Source organism: Pan paniscus, chromosome 4 (genome assembly GCF_029289425.2).
Source record: "Pan paniscus chromosome 4, NHGRI_mPanPan1-v2.0_pri, whole genome shotgun sequence".
In the NCBI taxonomy this organism is placed as follows: Eukaryota; Metazoa; Chordata; class Mammalia; order Primates; family Hominidae; genus Pan; species Pan paniscus.
This window is the reverse complement of record NC_073253.2, coordinates 22,194,491-22,209,724: the sequence shown is the minus strand read 5'-3', so window position 1 is coordinate 22,209,724 and position 15,234 is coordinate 22,194,491. Positions and strand designations below refer to the sequence as shown.

Sequence of the window (15,234 nt, the reverse complement as noted above, 5' to 3'; positions counted from 1 at the left end):
ATGTGTAAATTAATATTATCTCTGCCTACATTTCTATAAGCAGAATGAAAATCATTTTATTTAGTAATATAAGTTCATGAGGAAAGATGTTTACATTAATTTTGCAATACATAAATTTAAAAAGACGGTAAAGAAAATCAGTTTTACTTGACTGGAACCTAATTGTCAACCTTCAAATGATAAAACAGAGCTCATTAACATTGAATTAAACTTAAAAAGAATATCTGGAGCTTTCTTTACTGAAGATCTTTACATTCAGACAGTCTCATCATTGAAATTGTTCTGCAAGAGCCTCATTATAATGAAGTTCCAACGGAGACTATTATTATCTTTTTATTGCAGTGTTGTATTAGATAAAACCAGATGTTAATCTTCAGTGTTCAGGTTACACTCCACGTACAAACCCAGCCTAGTTCCCAGTGAGCAGATGGCAGGCAAAGTCTACCCGAGGACAAGCACAGCTAACGCCTCCATCTTCATGAAGTTGATCACAGCGGATGATACATTCTTCCTAACGTGTAACTCTCATCATCACAACATAAAATGAGTTTTATCCCCTTTTTGTCATTTTCCTTCCAAGTATAATAGAATCTAAATCTAAATCTTAATTCCTCTTCAAAGTCAAACTGGATGTCATTCTTTCCCATACCCTGGGAAGCCCCGTTACAGCACTTTTTTTTATTTCTCAATATCTAACCTTTTTCTCTCTTTATCAGCTCTTTTCCATCTGCCTTTAAATCAACAGGAACTTGAAAAGCCATTTTAAATAAATCCTTGACCTCAGGATTTATTCCAATCGCTATTGTTTTTTCCTGTCTTCCTTTTGCCACTCTTGCGTGATCTCTACTCCCTGTTGCAATTTCCACAATCTCTTATAAAATGGTTTTCCTACCACAATATACTTAAAAATCTCTCCATCTGAGAACACATGTGCTCTCCCTCTCAGTAACTGGAGTGGCCTTTCCTCCGTCCTCCTCTCATCCTGAGTTTCTCAACCACATATGGCCCTGAGGCTCCAGGCCTCCATACAGAAGCCACACAGTTATCTTCCTTTAGTTAAGATTGCTCCTCCTCTCTTTCCTTCAATGGCTCCTGTTCCTCTCCTCATTTTATCTGTGGATGTTTTCTAAGCTCAGCCTCCTTTGCTAAACTCTTTTTTTCTGCTTGGAGAACATTTCTAAATGCACTCTAGCATGTCCAGAATAGGCTTCCTTTTTAACATTTACAGGCCTGAGGGATTTCACCTGGGTTATAAACTCATATTTCCATCCATCCACAGAACACCATTTTTGCAAATTTGGCCCGTTGAAAGTGAAATTCATTTTTCTCTAATCCAGGCTGTCACTAAACCAACTCAATTTTAATACCAAAATTTGCTTCGTTCTGCAGATTTAGCCTTAGAGTCATGTATCAGTTCTCTTCCTTTTACCCCAGGACTCAACCTCTCATCAAGTTCTTTGAATTATTTGCAACAATAATAATGATGATAAGACTTACAGATGCAATGGCTTGAACACATTTCATTTTCCCCACTTCCACTACTCCCAACCTAATTAGGATCTACGGTAATGAAATTACTAATACAGTTTCCTCCCTTCCTTCAGTTTTCCTTCCTCACTCATTCACTTCCAATTCATTCTTCCAAAACAGCCAAATAAGTCTTTCGATTCTTACCATGGTTTTCAGATGCTCATCAGAATTTATGTAAACTATTAGCGGACCAGATATGCACATGTGTTTCAAATGTAGTCTAAGCACCACTAATGGCTTATTTTTCTTATAGATCATGAATGAACCATTGACTGAAAAGACAGAAATGACCAGCTTTAAAGTTTTCTGGTACCTCCATACTGGTCAGGATAAGTTTGGATTAGGCTACAGTAGCAAACAATCCCAAAATCTCACTGCTATCAAGCAAAAAGTTGTATTTTAGAGAACTTATATTCACTACAAGCTTGACATCTTCCCAGTACTTAAAAACTCTTCTGATGGGATCAGTGGTGATATTAACAAATGCCACCTTTAGATATTGTCTAATGAAATGTGTCATCATTTTGGAAATCTGAAAATTCAGTAAACAAATATTTTTCAAATGATCAAAGTATGATGATCAAATAGTCAAAATCATGGGTGGGTAAAACATTTATTCAAAGTACAAGGCAGGCCAGTGGATTTTAATGGTGCAGAGTACAAAAAGTTCATTAATGTAATTTTGGACTCTTCATTGCAACTGCACTTCAAGAAACTATCACTTGTCAAGTTAAAAGGAGATGTGCATAATTCTCCAAAATGGATATTAAACTGTTCCTCCCTTTTTCAGCTACATATCTGTGTAAAGCCAGATTTTCTTCATATACTTTAATCAAAACAGCATGTCACAACAACATGAATACAGAGGCAGACATACAAATTCAGCTATCTTCTGTTAAGCCTGGCATTAAATTAGAGATTTGAAAAAATGTAAACAGCAATGCCACCCTTCTCACTACATTTTAGAGGGAAGGGGTTGGAAAACATAGTTGTTTCTCATAAAATATATGTTATTATTTTAACATATATTGCTTTACTATTGTTTTCAAATTAACTACCGAATAATAATAATACTTTTCTCATTTATCTGTTTTAATCACTAATAAAATAATTATCAACAGATATAACTCACATAAACAAAAGCTCATTAGCATTGTCAATATTTCTTAATAATGTTACAGAATTCTGACACCAAAAAAATTTGAGAATCATTGGTCTAAGTCCCATCCTGATTTTCTTCCTTTCTTTTTGTTCCTGAGGTCATAGAGTCTCTTTTTGGTGCCTGAACTAAACATATTTCTGCTCATATAAAGTCTTTATTTATTTATTTGGTTATTTCATTTTTGTTTGTTTGTTTCCCCATGGTCCACTCACTTTATTAAGCCCTATATTAATCCAAACAGTTTTTCTATTAATTTTTCTGCTTTTGGGGTATACAATGAAATCACTGGAAAATAATGAAAACTGAATCTTCTTTCTAAGATAAAGCTTTATTCCTATTCATTGGTGTTATTCGCTCCTACTGACAGAACAATATTAAGTAATAGCATGGTAACATTCATTTTCATCTTAATATAAATATCTCCAGTGTTTCTCCAAAAAATAAGATGGCAGTAATTAATTGGTAATGCAAATGCTTCATGATGTGAAAAAAAAAGTATCTTTCTGGTCCCAGTTTAATAAGAATGTTATCAGAAAATATGTTAAATTTAATCAAATTCATTTTAGGTGTGGTGAACAGAATAACAGCCCCCATAGATGTCCGTGCCCTAATCCCCAAAACCTATGGATCTGTGACCTTACACAGCAAAAGGTATTTTACAGATGTGATTAAATTAAGAACCTTGATATGATATGGGGAGATTATCCTGAATCATCCTGATGAACTCAATGTAATCACAGTATTCTGATAAAAGGGAAGCAGGGGAGTCAGAGTCAGCATAGAAAATGTGGTGACAGAAGAAGAGATTGGAGGGGTAAGAGGAAGGGGACACAAGCCAAGACATGCAGATGGCCTCTGGAAGCTGGAAAAGCATAAAATAGATTCTCTCCCAGAGCCTCCAGAAGGAATGCGGTCCTATCCACCCCTTGATTTTAGGACTCCTGACCTCCAGAACTGTAAGATAAAAAATTTATGTTGTTTCAAGCCACTAGGTTTGTGATAATTTGTTTCAGCTGCAATAAGAAACTATTACATTAGGCATCACTCATATTGATCATATTACCTTTATTCTGCAATCTATGACATAAAGTTCCAATTAATATGTCAAGTAACCATGGGTTATTATTTTATTTGGTGATTAAAAACTAGTTTTGGTTATGGTGTTTTGTTATTTTAACAAAGTTCTGTGTTTTATTTTCTGTTATTTATTTGCATCTGTGTAGTATAGTAATGAGATTAATCTATAGTTTTTACCTCTCTGCTAAATTTGTCATGTTTTGTTATTAAAACTCACTTGCTTCATAAAATTACTTGAAAGATGTTCTCTCCGTATGCTCTCAACCAGCTTATGTACTACAGGAATTTTTAGTCATTGATATTTTGAAAGCACAAAAGTTAAAACTTGAGTTTATGCCTTAATTTTTTTTCCAAAAAACGTAAGCCTATCTATTTTTCCTTTTCTTTACAGACCAATTTTGATAACTTATACCTTGTTAGAAGCTTATCTATTTTGTTGAGATTTGGAAAATTATTAGCATAGTTTGTACAATTCTCTTAAAGTATTTAAAATCTCTATTAATATATCCCCCTTATAAATTATAAACTACAGTCAGTTTTTCCTTTCTTTTGTTCTTCTTTGAATATGCCAGTTTTTCTATTAGTTATTATTCTAATAACTCTTTTTTGTTGTGTTTCCAAAAAATTAATTACCAACTAAACCACATTGTTCTTCCTGAGTTTCCTATGTTTGTTTTATTATGTTCAAACTTTTGGGTTAATATTAAATTACTTGATTTTCATTCTTTGTTGTTAAATAAACAAAGAACTTCAGGCTATAAATTTTCTTTAAAGCCATGACTTTGGAAACATCATAGAGGTTTTAATTTTTAAAATTATCCTTGTCTCTCTAAACACTCCATAGCTAAAGTCTGCACTATTACTTTAATCCAAGAACTCTTTAGCCAAGTGCTTTTTTTTTAATCCAAGTGGTATGAATTTTTTGTTTAGACTTGTGCAATTAGGTTTTAATTTCATTGCAATGCCATTAAAGAATATAATTTGTCCATTTTCTACTCCTTGTTATTAATTAAGATTGCATGTGATCACTTTTTATAAATGTTTTTTAGGCATTTGCAAAGAAAATATGGCTTTCATAGAGTACAGTACTTTTATACAACCACATACATATTTTATAAAATTTTTTAATATATATGTAACCATACATAACATATAAACAGAAATATAGATATAGATAAAATTATTATGTTAATTATATTTTTTCAAGTCCTTTCAGTCCACATTTTTTTTTTAGGCTTTCAATCTGTCAAAGACTAAGAATGGTGTATGATAAAGCATGCCATCATAACTGTGCTTCTGTCAGCCTCCCAATGTATTTTTAACAGTTTATGCTACGTATATTTTTCTTACCTTTTTAGTTACACAATGTTTCATGAGTATTATATCTCTACTATGAATATTATTAGCGTTTGTCAATATAAAAACATCGTGTTACATGCTTCTTGTTCTTGAATTCTATTTTATATTAAAACTATATTGCTACTGCTAATTTTTGTTCCTCTACTCTTTTCTGTTTTATTGGAAGTCTGTTATATCTTTGTCTATAATTTTATATTTAATATTCTCTTTCATGTTGTTTTTTCAGATGTGTTCCAAAATAAATATTTGGAGAAGTCCATTGCCAGCCTAAATTTTGTTCTGTATTAGTAACATAGTTTTCCTGCTAATATTTCTGAGATTTTTGTTCTATTTTCAGAATGCAATAATTTTGCCAATAATACTTACTGAAATTAATATTGCCTGCTAATATAATGTAATTCTATATTTTTAAAAATCAGTCTTTTGCTAGTGAATCTTCTTCTATTATATCATTGCTTATTACTTCTTCTTATCTATTCTCTTTTTATATATGTAGATTGGATCATATATCTCTGATCTTCGTATCACTAAAATTGTTGTATTATTTTTAATTGTTCATACTTTTCCTGAATTGTAATATTTTCATCTTTTTTATTTTGTTAATTTTTTCTTTCTGCTAATCTTTTCTTATCTTGAAGTTGTTAATCTAACAGTTGTGTTTTTGCGTATCCACACAATACTCTTATCACAATTTTGTTTTATCTTCGTAGTTGCTTGTTAGGGTCTAATACATAAATATTTTTAAATCTCACTAGAAACATTAATCAGGAATTTTAGATTTCCTCATGTTTCTGAACACAGATTTACTACAGAGAATATATCCTCTATCCTCTGATTCTACAGATAGTTCAGAGCTTTTGATCTTAAGTAACTGCCTATTACAGTTATTACCTGAGGTGGTAATCTGTTCAATATCAGCCTCTGAAGAAAAGAAAAGAGCCCAGTGTTGTGGTTTTATGATGATATGGCCATCCTTCACACAGCTGGATTCTTTTCTCAGAATCCTGAAAGATGAAATATATATATATATATATATATATATATATATATATATATATACACACACACACACATATGGAAGACCTGAAAATAAGACCATGATAATAGAATCTTCAAAGGGATGGAAATAATATTGTCCAGAGCTAAAGAAAGACCATGCCTTTGGGTCTACCTAGGGCTCAACAGAAAGAATGAAAATATATACATACACACACACACGCACACATACATATGCACTTCAAGACAAATTGTTGTAGAGTTTCAGAACTCCAAAGGAAGGAAAATCTTAACATTTCCTTGGAGAAATAAACAGGTGACGTATAAAGGAATGAGATTCATTATATTTATATATATTTCTCAACGGCAACTTATTCTGAAAGACAATGGAGCAACGCTTTGAGAGAATGGGAAGGATATTTATTTAAACCTGGAAATCTTGATTCAGCCACATTTGCAATCAATTATAAGGGGAAAATAATTACATATTCAGGAAAGTAAAGACTCAAAAAGCTTGCCATCCTCATATCCTTTCTAAAAATAACAATTTGAGAATCTTTTATTTTATACCAATGAAAAGCTCAATGAGATGAATTCTATAAATGATCAAAATTGCTTCAAGAAGTGGTAGAAAATCTGAGCAGAATAATTACTATAGGAGAAAGTTTTAAAGTTTATGCCTAAAAAGGCACCAGACTCAGATGATTTTATAGAAAAGTCTTAACAAACACTTCTCAGAACAGATTATCCCCAAGAGGATAGAAAATAGGAAAATGTGGATGCCTGCCCAGCATATTCTTCAAGGCTAGCATAATCCTGATACCAAAAATTGGACACGGATAACACAATAAAATAAAATTGTAGTCCAATTTCACTTACTATAGTAAGTAAATTCAAGAATGATTAATAAGTTATTCCCACAGTCCAGCCACAAAATAAAATATTATCAAATAGGATTTATCATAAAATTGAAAGGCTGATGTGACTTTAAAAAATGTATTACGGTAATTCAGCATAAGAAGTAGATTAAAGGAGGAAAATAATATAACTTCGATAGATGCCAAGAATGTTTAATAAAACTCACCCCTATTACTGATTTAAAGTGGTGATTAAATGCTCTGCCATCCTGGAATCCTATAAGTCCCAAGGAACTTGGAAAGTCCATTTTTATTGGATCATTGCCCATCAAGACTCCCAAAGATAGAGAGAGCCACTACTGATTTTCGAAAGAAATTTGTTATTCTCTCACCAATGTATGTCTCAGTGTTTCATTGAAGACAACGTTCTCTGGACCATCTTGGAAAACAATTAAAGTGAGCAGGTTATACATAATTTCAAGGCAACACTTATATCTAACCAATTATTTTTATCCCTTCCACTTTAAAACATTAGAGAATTTCTGTTATCTCAACTTGATTTAATGTAGGCCACCACAAAGAACAGATTTCAGTCAATCATCGGAGTGAGCTATTGGCACCCTTCTCTGCTATGTTGTGTATTTCTAAGTCCCATGTGCTTTGCTTCATGATCATTTGGTACCATCCCATGACTAGAAGGTAAACTCCATTGAGAGACCTGAATGATAGTATCTTTTTTGTTGTTGTTGTTTTTAGATGGATTCTCACTCTGTCACCCAGGCTAGAGTACAGTGACACTATCTCGTCTCACTGCAACCTCCGCCTCCCGGGTTCAAGCGATTCTCCTGCCTCAGCCTCCTGAGTAGCTGGGACTATAGGCACCTGCCACCATGCCCAACTAATTTTTTTTGTTTTTTAGTAGAGACAGGGTTTTACCATGTTGGCCAGGCTAGTCTTGAACTCCTGGCTTTAGGCGATCCATCCGACTTGGCCTCCCAAAGTGCTGGGATTACAGGTGTGAGCTACCACACCCGGCCCAGAATAGTATCTTACACTTAAACTTATGCATCTCCTGTAACATTTCGAACAGTATCTTGTACATACCAGTGTTAATAATTTTTGTATTAACTTTGTAAAATATTTAATCCACATCTTAAAGAACATTGAAATTAAACCTTTATAACAGTTTTAAGAAATAACAAACATTTTAATCAAAATTTTTTATTTATTTAATTTTATTTTAATCCAATGGACAAATAGGGAGGCATTTGTTTTTCTCATTTAATTACAGTTTGAGCCCTGAGTCAACCTCTTCTCTGCACTTGGGACCTTCCCATTTTCTAGCAGGCTAAGTTCTTTGTCGGTGTACTGGTTGCTATGTAAGAGCCATAACATATAAATTGAGATATAGAATGGAACCCTAGACACCTAGAAAAGCGAACACCTAATTCCTTACTATCCACAACTGGGAGCTTCATCACTAACATTGCGGAAAAGTACATTTTTCATTATCAGAAATAACAAACTAGATTTCTCCAGTACCTACTTGAGAAATAATACATTCGAGGATTTCTGGTGAAAATTAATGATCTTAGTAGTACTCTAGTGGCCTAAAATCCTTAATGAACATCCCTAAACACCTTACCTAATGCCAAGAAGAGGCAGGCACTGTGGGGAACAAAGAAGCCCATAATTACTTAGCTTTTTATTTAAATGATCTTGCGAATTGTTGAGTTTCTTCTGACACAATTTGGAGTGTAGACTTTTTTATTCCAGAACGCGTCTAAGTGTTAAGGACATCACATGTCCTAACACATGTGGTTGGAGGGTGGTGAATAATAAGTAGTTAAAGTATCCCTGTGCCCAGTAACTCAAGTTCCATGGGAGAAATGAGTCTTTACTTTAGTGGAGCTGACTTGTCAGTGGCCACTCACCCAGCTGTAGTCTATCAAATGTTAATAGAAGATTGTAATGAATATTTGAATAGGCTGGAGCTCTACAAGTAAGAAATGGCTGTGTATTCAGAATCATTTTACAAACTGCAGCTAACTTCAGAAAATTAAGATTGCACATTCCTTCCTTCCATCTCATTTATTTTTTCAACTGTATTTTGAAGTCATAGGGTAGAATCTGATTCATACCACTAATGTCTCTTTGTTCTCGGTTCTACTGCTTTCACAGAAATGCTGTAGGCAGCCAACCAGAATGACTAATTTACTGGAGAAGTGATCAGAGTCCATTCAGTTGCCACTATAAAATAATTCAAGTAAGACAATGGTGACTGCTTGCACTCCATAGCAAAAATTTGTCCCAGAAACCACTTGATTCACCCCCAATGTATCCATCCATGAAGTTAAAAGTCTCATCTAGAACATCCTGTTCATAATCAATTTGTTTTTCATATTATAAATTAAGAAATGAAAATAGAAGGGATTTTTTAAAGGTAAAACAAAATCAAAACATTTTTCACATCACTCAACTACATTTTGCTTTACAAAATTTAAATATTCTAAATACTATTTTTATTGTATTTAGAAGCAAAATTGCCTTACCTGAGCTAGTTTCAAAAGAGGTTCTTTGTTGTATTGCTCTAGCAGGTGTTAAATATTCAAGAACACATGAATATATACTGGGTTTGTCGTTTTTAATCTCTTAAAAATGTTATTCACCAAGAGCATAATAATAAATACCAATAAACTTAGGCTCAGAATATAGTTATAATAGAATTACAGAGACTCTCATATTTGCCAATACTCCAAAAGGACTGAGTTACCCAGTTGCATGCACTTTCAATGGGTTCTGTCAGATAAACTGCATTTTACAACTCACTCACTACCAACTGAGATTTTCTTCGAGTATGTAACTACCAAACATTTTATACCTGATTTTATCCATTTTTAAATAGAGGGGGTTAAGTATTCAAACAGCTATTCAATATTTGGAATCACTGTTTCCCTATAGTTTTAAAGGTAAAGAACTGGAATTAGATTATTATAAACAGTAATATTTGTCAAAACATTCAGTTTTGGAGTCAATCTTTCCAGAAAATTGCTACTCAAAACCAAATGAAATAAACAGATAATAAAAGAAGACCACAATATAGACAGAGATATAATAGAAAGATAAATAGACTAGAAATATAACAGAATGCAATGCTTCCAGTCTCAAAAATTGTAATATTGTTTATGCTCGCCCTCCCCTTAGTATAATAAATAGAGCCCATTCTTACAGGATAGGGATGGCTTACACAGAAAAATTGGTAGGACTCAGAAATGTCATGCAGAACATCAAAAGAATATAATTCCATAAATAGCCCTGTGCCTAGTCCCCACTTTCAGACTTATTTCTTACCTATTTTCATCTCCCTTATTCTTCGTAAAAATATTAAGCTATTTTTAATTCCCTAAACATGGCAGGCCTTCTCACATCTCCCTGTCTTTAGGAATAATGTTTTCTATTCCTTCCATCTGATAAATTCCTGTTTGACCATGTTTTTGCCCAAACATAACTTCCTCTGGGAACTTTTCTCTTACTGCCAAAGAAAGCCTGGATTCTCTTTCCTTTATGTTCCCTCCATGTATTATACAGCTACATTATGAGAAATGCTCTCATTTTATTCATTTTACCATAATTATGTACATATTTTCCTCCCCACTAATCACTTACTAAACACCTTTTTTGAGATCAAGAATTATATCTGATTCCTAATATCTGTTACTGTGCCTGGCACATTATAGGTGATCAGTAGATTTTTTTAAGGAATCAACTGAGGGAATTAAAATAGCAAAGTTAAAAATTCTGCCTGAAGTTTTATAAGGGATGTTTTGAAGTGGGAACTAAGGAAGTATATATTAACAACACTTTTATGAATGTTTCTAGGTGGGGAGTTCAAAATAGCAACTCTAGAGCTAATTAGAGTTGTCATGAAACTAAACTCAATAAAGGAAAATAATATGTAGATAGAAGAAAAGAGAGCTCAATTACTGATCTATAGGAGTTTACTTTTCACAAATTTTAGAGGTGAGGAAAGGAAGAAAAAGAGTGGACTACCAAGTGTTAAGAAAGGCAGGCATTATTCTCAGCAAACTAACACAGGAGGAGAAAACCAAACACTGCATGTTCTCACTCATAAGTGGGGGTTGAATAATGAGAACACATGGACACAGGGAGGGGAACAACACACACCAGGGCCTGTGGCGGGGGGTGGGCAAGGGAGGGAGAGTATTAAGACAAATACCTAATGCATGCGGGGCTTAAAACCGAGATAATGGGTTGATGGGTGCAGCCAACCGCCATGACACATGCATACCTATGTAACAAACCTGCACGTTCTGCACACGTATCCCAGAACTTAAAAGTAAAATAAAAATAAAAATAAATTTAAAAAAAAAATTTTTTAAAAGAATAAAGGCAGGAATGAGACCTACTATTTGATAGCATAATAGGGTAACTATAGTCAATAATAACTTAATTGTATATTTTTAAATAAAGATATAATTGGTTTGTTTGTAACAATCTCTGCCTGTAATAAAGGCAGAAGACTGTGCTGGAAGCCAAGTGAAGTTTTTCATGAGGGAGGAAATGGCCAACTCAGTGACATGCTGCTAAGAATGTGAGTAAAGTCAGTATAAAGTGTCCCTTGGACTGGGCAATACATAGGCTTTTGGTTATCTTGACAAGAGCAATTTGTTTTCAGTAGTGGGATGAAAGCCAGATCAGAGTAGGTTAGAGATTGAATGGGAGGTGAGGAAGTGGAGACAGCGCACAGTTAAGTAGTTGAGATATTTGGTTGAGAAAAGGGAGAGAGAAATGGAAAGGGGCTAGCTGAAAGGAATGTGGAGCCAAGAAAGAATTGTTTTTACCATGGAAGATATGAATGGCCCACTAGAAAAGGACAGATTGGCATTGTCAGAGAGAAGAGATAACTCCCAGAGAAAAGGCTGTAAGTATTTGAGAGGTGATGAGATCCAGAGCACAGGCAGGGGCTTGGCCATTGGTCCCAGGTTTGCTCTATCCGTTAACAAGGAAAGAACAGATACAGGTGTGAAAGCAAGCAGGTTCCCATGCATGAGAGCAGGAAGATGAGAGCTAATTTCATCTCAAAATTCTTGGAGTTGTAATTAACACCATATTCTTTAACTCATGCCAAAAGGATATAGTTTACATCTGTGTCAGTCAGGATACGCTATGTATTGTAGTGGTAATAGACAATCCCAGATCTCAATGGCTAACAGTAACAAGAGTGTTTTTCCCATTCACACTGTTGTGCCTATCACAAATCAGCTATAACTTGACTCCACTTTGCCCTTTACCTGGAACTTTGCTGATGGTCATTCACTGGGAAAAGGGAATAATCCAACTATGCTTTGACTCTTCTGCCTGAAAGTGACATACCTCACTTCTGCTCATACTTCGCTGGCTAAACCACATCAAAATGGCATGCCTGAGTTAAATAGTGCAGGAATGTATAACCTTCCTACAGGAAGACACATTGCAGAGGAGGAAAGCCGTGGGTGAAGAGTTACACAATCTATGACAAGTCTTATAAACAGTTCATTCATGTCTTTTAGTTAGTAAGTCTGAGGCAAAGCTAATATCCCAAGTCATGGATTTTTTTTTACTCCTGTGACTACCTATTCTCCACATCCATGCTTGCTAGACTAAAATGACTAACAATTACTCATGTATTCTAGAGCCTTCACTGAGCTATTACCATTAGCTAAGCTGTCATTCCAGCTGTAGCTCTAGTCTTCCCTTGGAAAACAGATGGTTACAGGTGGTTTCTGCCATTCAGTCATTGAATAAGTATTTACTATACACTAGCTCTATCGAGGTCAGTAAGATCCAGCCCTACTATAAAGGAAAGTATTATATTTTCCACATGTTTAATGGGTAAAATATACTCTTTATGATCTCATTCATGTGGCTGAATATCTCCTAAGTTTGAGAAAACTATCGGAAAACATTAAATGTGAAATATAGGTGTTGACCCGTAAATTGAATTATGCATTCACTATATCTTATGATTTTCTCTTTCTTGGAGAAGAAGTGCCTGTGAGAAGTTCTATCCTTTGGAATTGTGCCAGAATTGTGCCATTTTTACTCAAAACAACATAACAAGTGGAAAAAATTAATCACTTTATTAATTAATTGGAAAACTGTGTAGGATAGATACATTGGGGGAATGCTATAAGGTTGAGCCTTGCTCTGCTAAGGTTCAAAATGGAGAAAGATTATTTTAAGTTGTAGAATTTGGTAACAGACAAGAGAAAGAAAGCAAGGTGGAATTAGCTCATCTATAAATAAAGAAATATAAGACTTCCATAAGCCTTGCATAAATTAAAACACCCTCATCAATAATTGACCAGCATAGCAATAAGATAGCAGAATATTTTCTAGCAAATACAGTTTACCCTTTAAACAAAGTTCTTGGTGGTATTTTTCTATATTTAAAATGATTCCTGTCCAGGGCATATTGCTACTTTGTATTCCTCTTGATATTTTCATTTAAAAGAGAGCCGCTGTGCAAAATAATGTCCTTGTCTGTCCCTTCCTCATACAAACCTCCAATCAAATTTAATAAAGCTAGTTTGATACAATGCCAGCCTACACTTGGTTTACCCTTGGTCGACTTTAATAGGGTCAAAAATATTTTCGCATTGGCAGTGTACGCATTAATCATTTTTCCAGAGGATTTAGAAAATTGGAAGAGACAAGGCCAAGCAAAATTTTAAATTAATTGGGCCTACCCCAGCCTTCCAGGGTCACCTTGTGGCAGTTGTCCCACATTTTCCAGGTCACGGAGTTCCTGTGTTTCCTACAGCTGCCATGAGGAGAGATCCATGCTGTGGGCACACAAAGGTGAAAGAATTTCTCTCAGAAAGTGCGAATTTTCCTACGGCAACCACAACAATTGCAGTTTCCAGATTGTCGCCAGACACCAACCACTTAAATAATGCATGCTCGGCTGACGCCTCCACTTGTGCATTTTCTAATCGAGTAGTCAGGAAAATTTGCAAACACTCTGTCATTTACCATAAATCCACTGCCTACTCATAACTACAGAGTAATTAATTTTAGTGCTGCTCAGAATTATTAATTTCAGCCAGAAAAAATCTCTTTTCACAACTGCCATGTCCCCCATTTTATTTTCCTCCACCAATATTCATCAAAAAGGTTGAAACGGTTTTCTCATAGGAGAAAGCTTATTCAGAGTAATGTTACTGAGAGTCTAGTGTAATAGCAGTAACGGAATCTATATTTCTGGGTCTAATCCACAATCACGTGCTCCAGAGTGTCCGGCTGACTCACCAGATGAAATTGGCAACATAAAATGAAGGCTTTTATGGAAGAAATGGTATAGTAGTCCGTAAAGCCTTACTATGTGATAGACAACCCACCTCAGAGTTTGGTTCTTCTAATATAAGGTAGTAATCATCTATACCCTCAGTGCAGAAAACACCTTCAGCCTTTTAAGAAAATTAGCAAATATTATTTTCCACTTGTTAAATAATCTTAGCATTTGACCAAAAAGAAAGTAAGAATCTTTATCAAGTTCAAAAATAACTTGTAGTGGAATACACAATTACGAATACACTGGAATAAAATTCTCAGCAATCACGTGTATATCTAAGATACGCAGAATGAAAATGGAGCATTAAATATGGTGCATTTTCTCTTGATAAAGCTAAATTGGGCACTCTCATTTGACATTAGTTTCCTGCTAAAGCAGCTGCATAATATGCCATAAGAATGTCCATATTATAAATAGGTAATGAGCATGAGAAAATTGGTACAGCTTTGTTTGACTAATGGCCAGATCGCTCCCTATCAGTAGCAGGAACACATAGCTAGCACAAGTATTGGCACTTTAATTGCCATGGAAGATTTCGTTTCCACTTTCTACTGCATGAATGATCAAGAAAAAAATGAAGGAAAAGTAAACTAACATCTAGAGCTGTAAACATGACTCACTGGGAAATCAGACATGGTTAAGTAAATTCCAGGATGTTTGTGGTTATCTGGGTCTAAACACTGCTGATAGTTCTGACTGCTCTTATTTTTAACTGTTTTTCCCCTGGGTGCTTCTTAGCCCAAGTGCATTCTTATAAAGACCTTCAACCTTTGATTATGAACACTCTCTGATTGCAGTATAGCAAAGAAGAGATGTGTCAGTACTAATGAGACTACCTAGTAGAATACAAAATGCTCTCACCAAGACCAAAACCTAGTGAGAAACTAACGATTGAAGAG

At 34.4% G+C, this 15,234-nt stretch overlaps 1 long non-coding RNA gene across 1 annotated transcript in view; it reads right to left on the bottom strand.

Moving 5' to 3' along the window:
- The window catches only part of LOC134730420 (uncharacterized), a 108,970-nt gene that overhangs the window by 66,484 nt on the left and 27,252 nt on the right, over positions 1-15,234 (bottom strand). Inside the window, exon 2 of the long non-coding RNA XR_010112179.1 lies at positions 13,731-13,826. This is a non-coding gene — a long non-coding RNA (uncharacterized LOC134730420). The remainder of the gene's footprint in view (positions 1-13,730; positions 13,827-15,234) is intronic.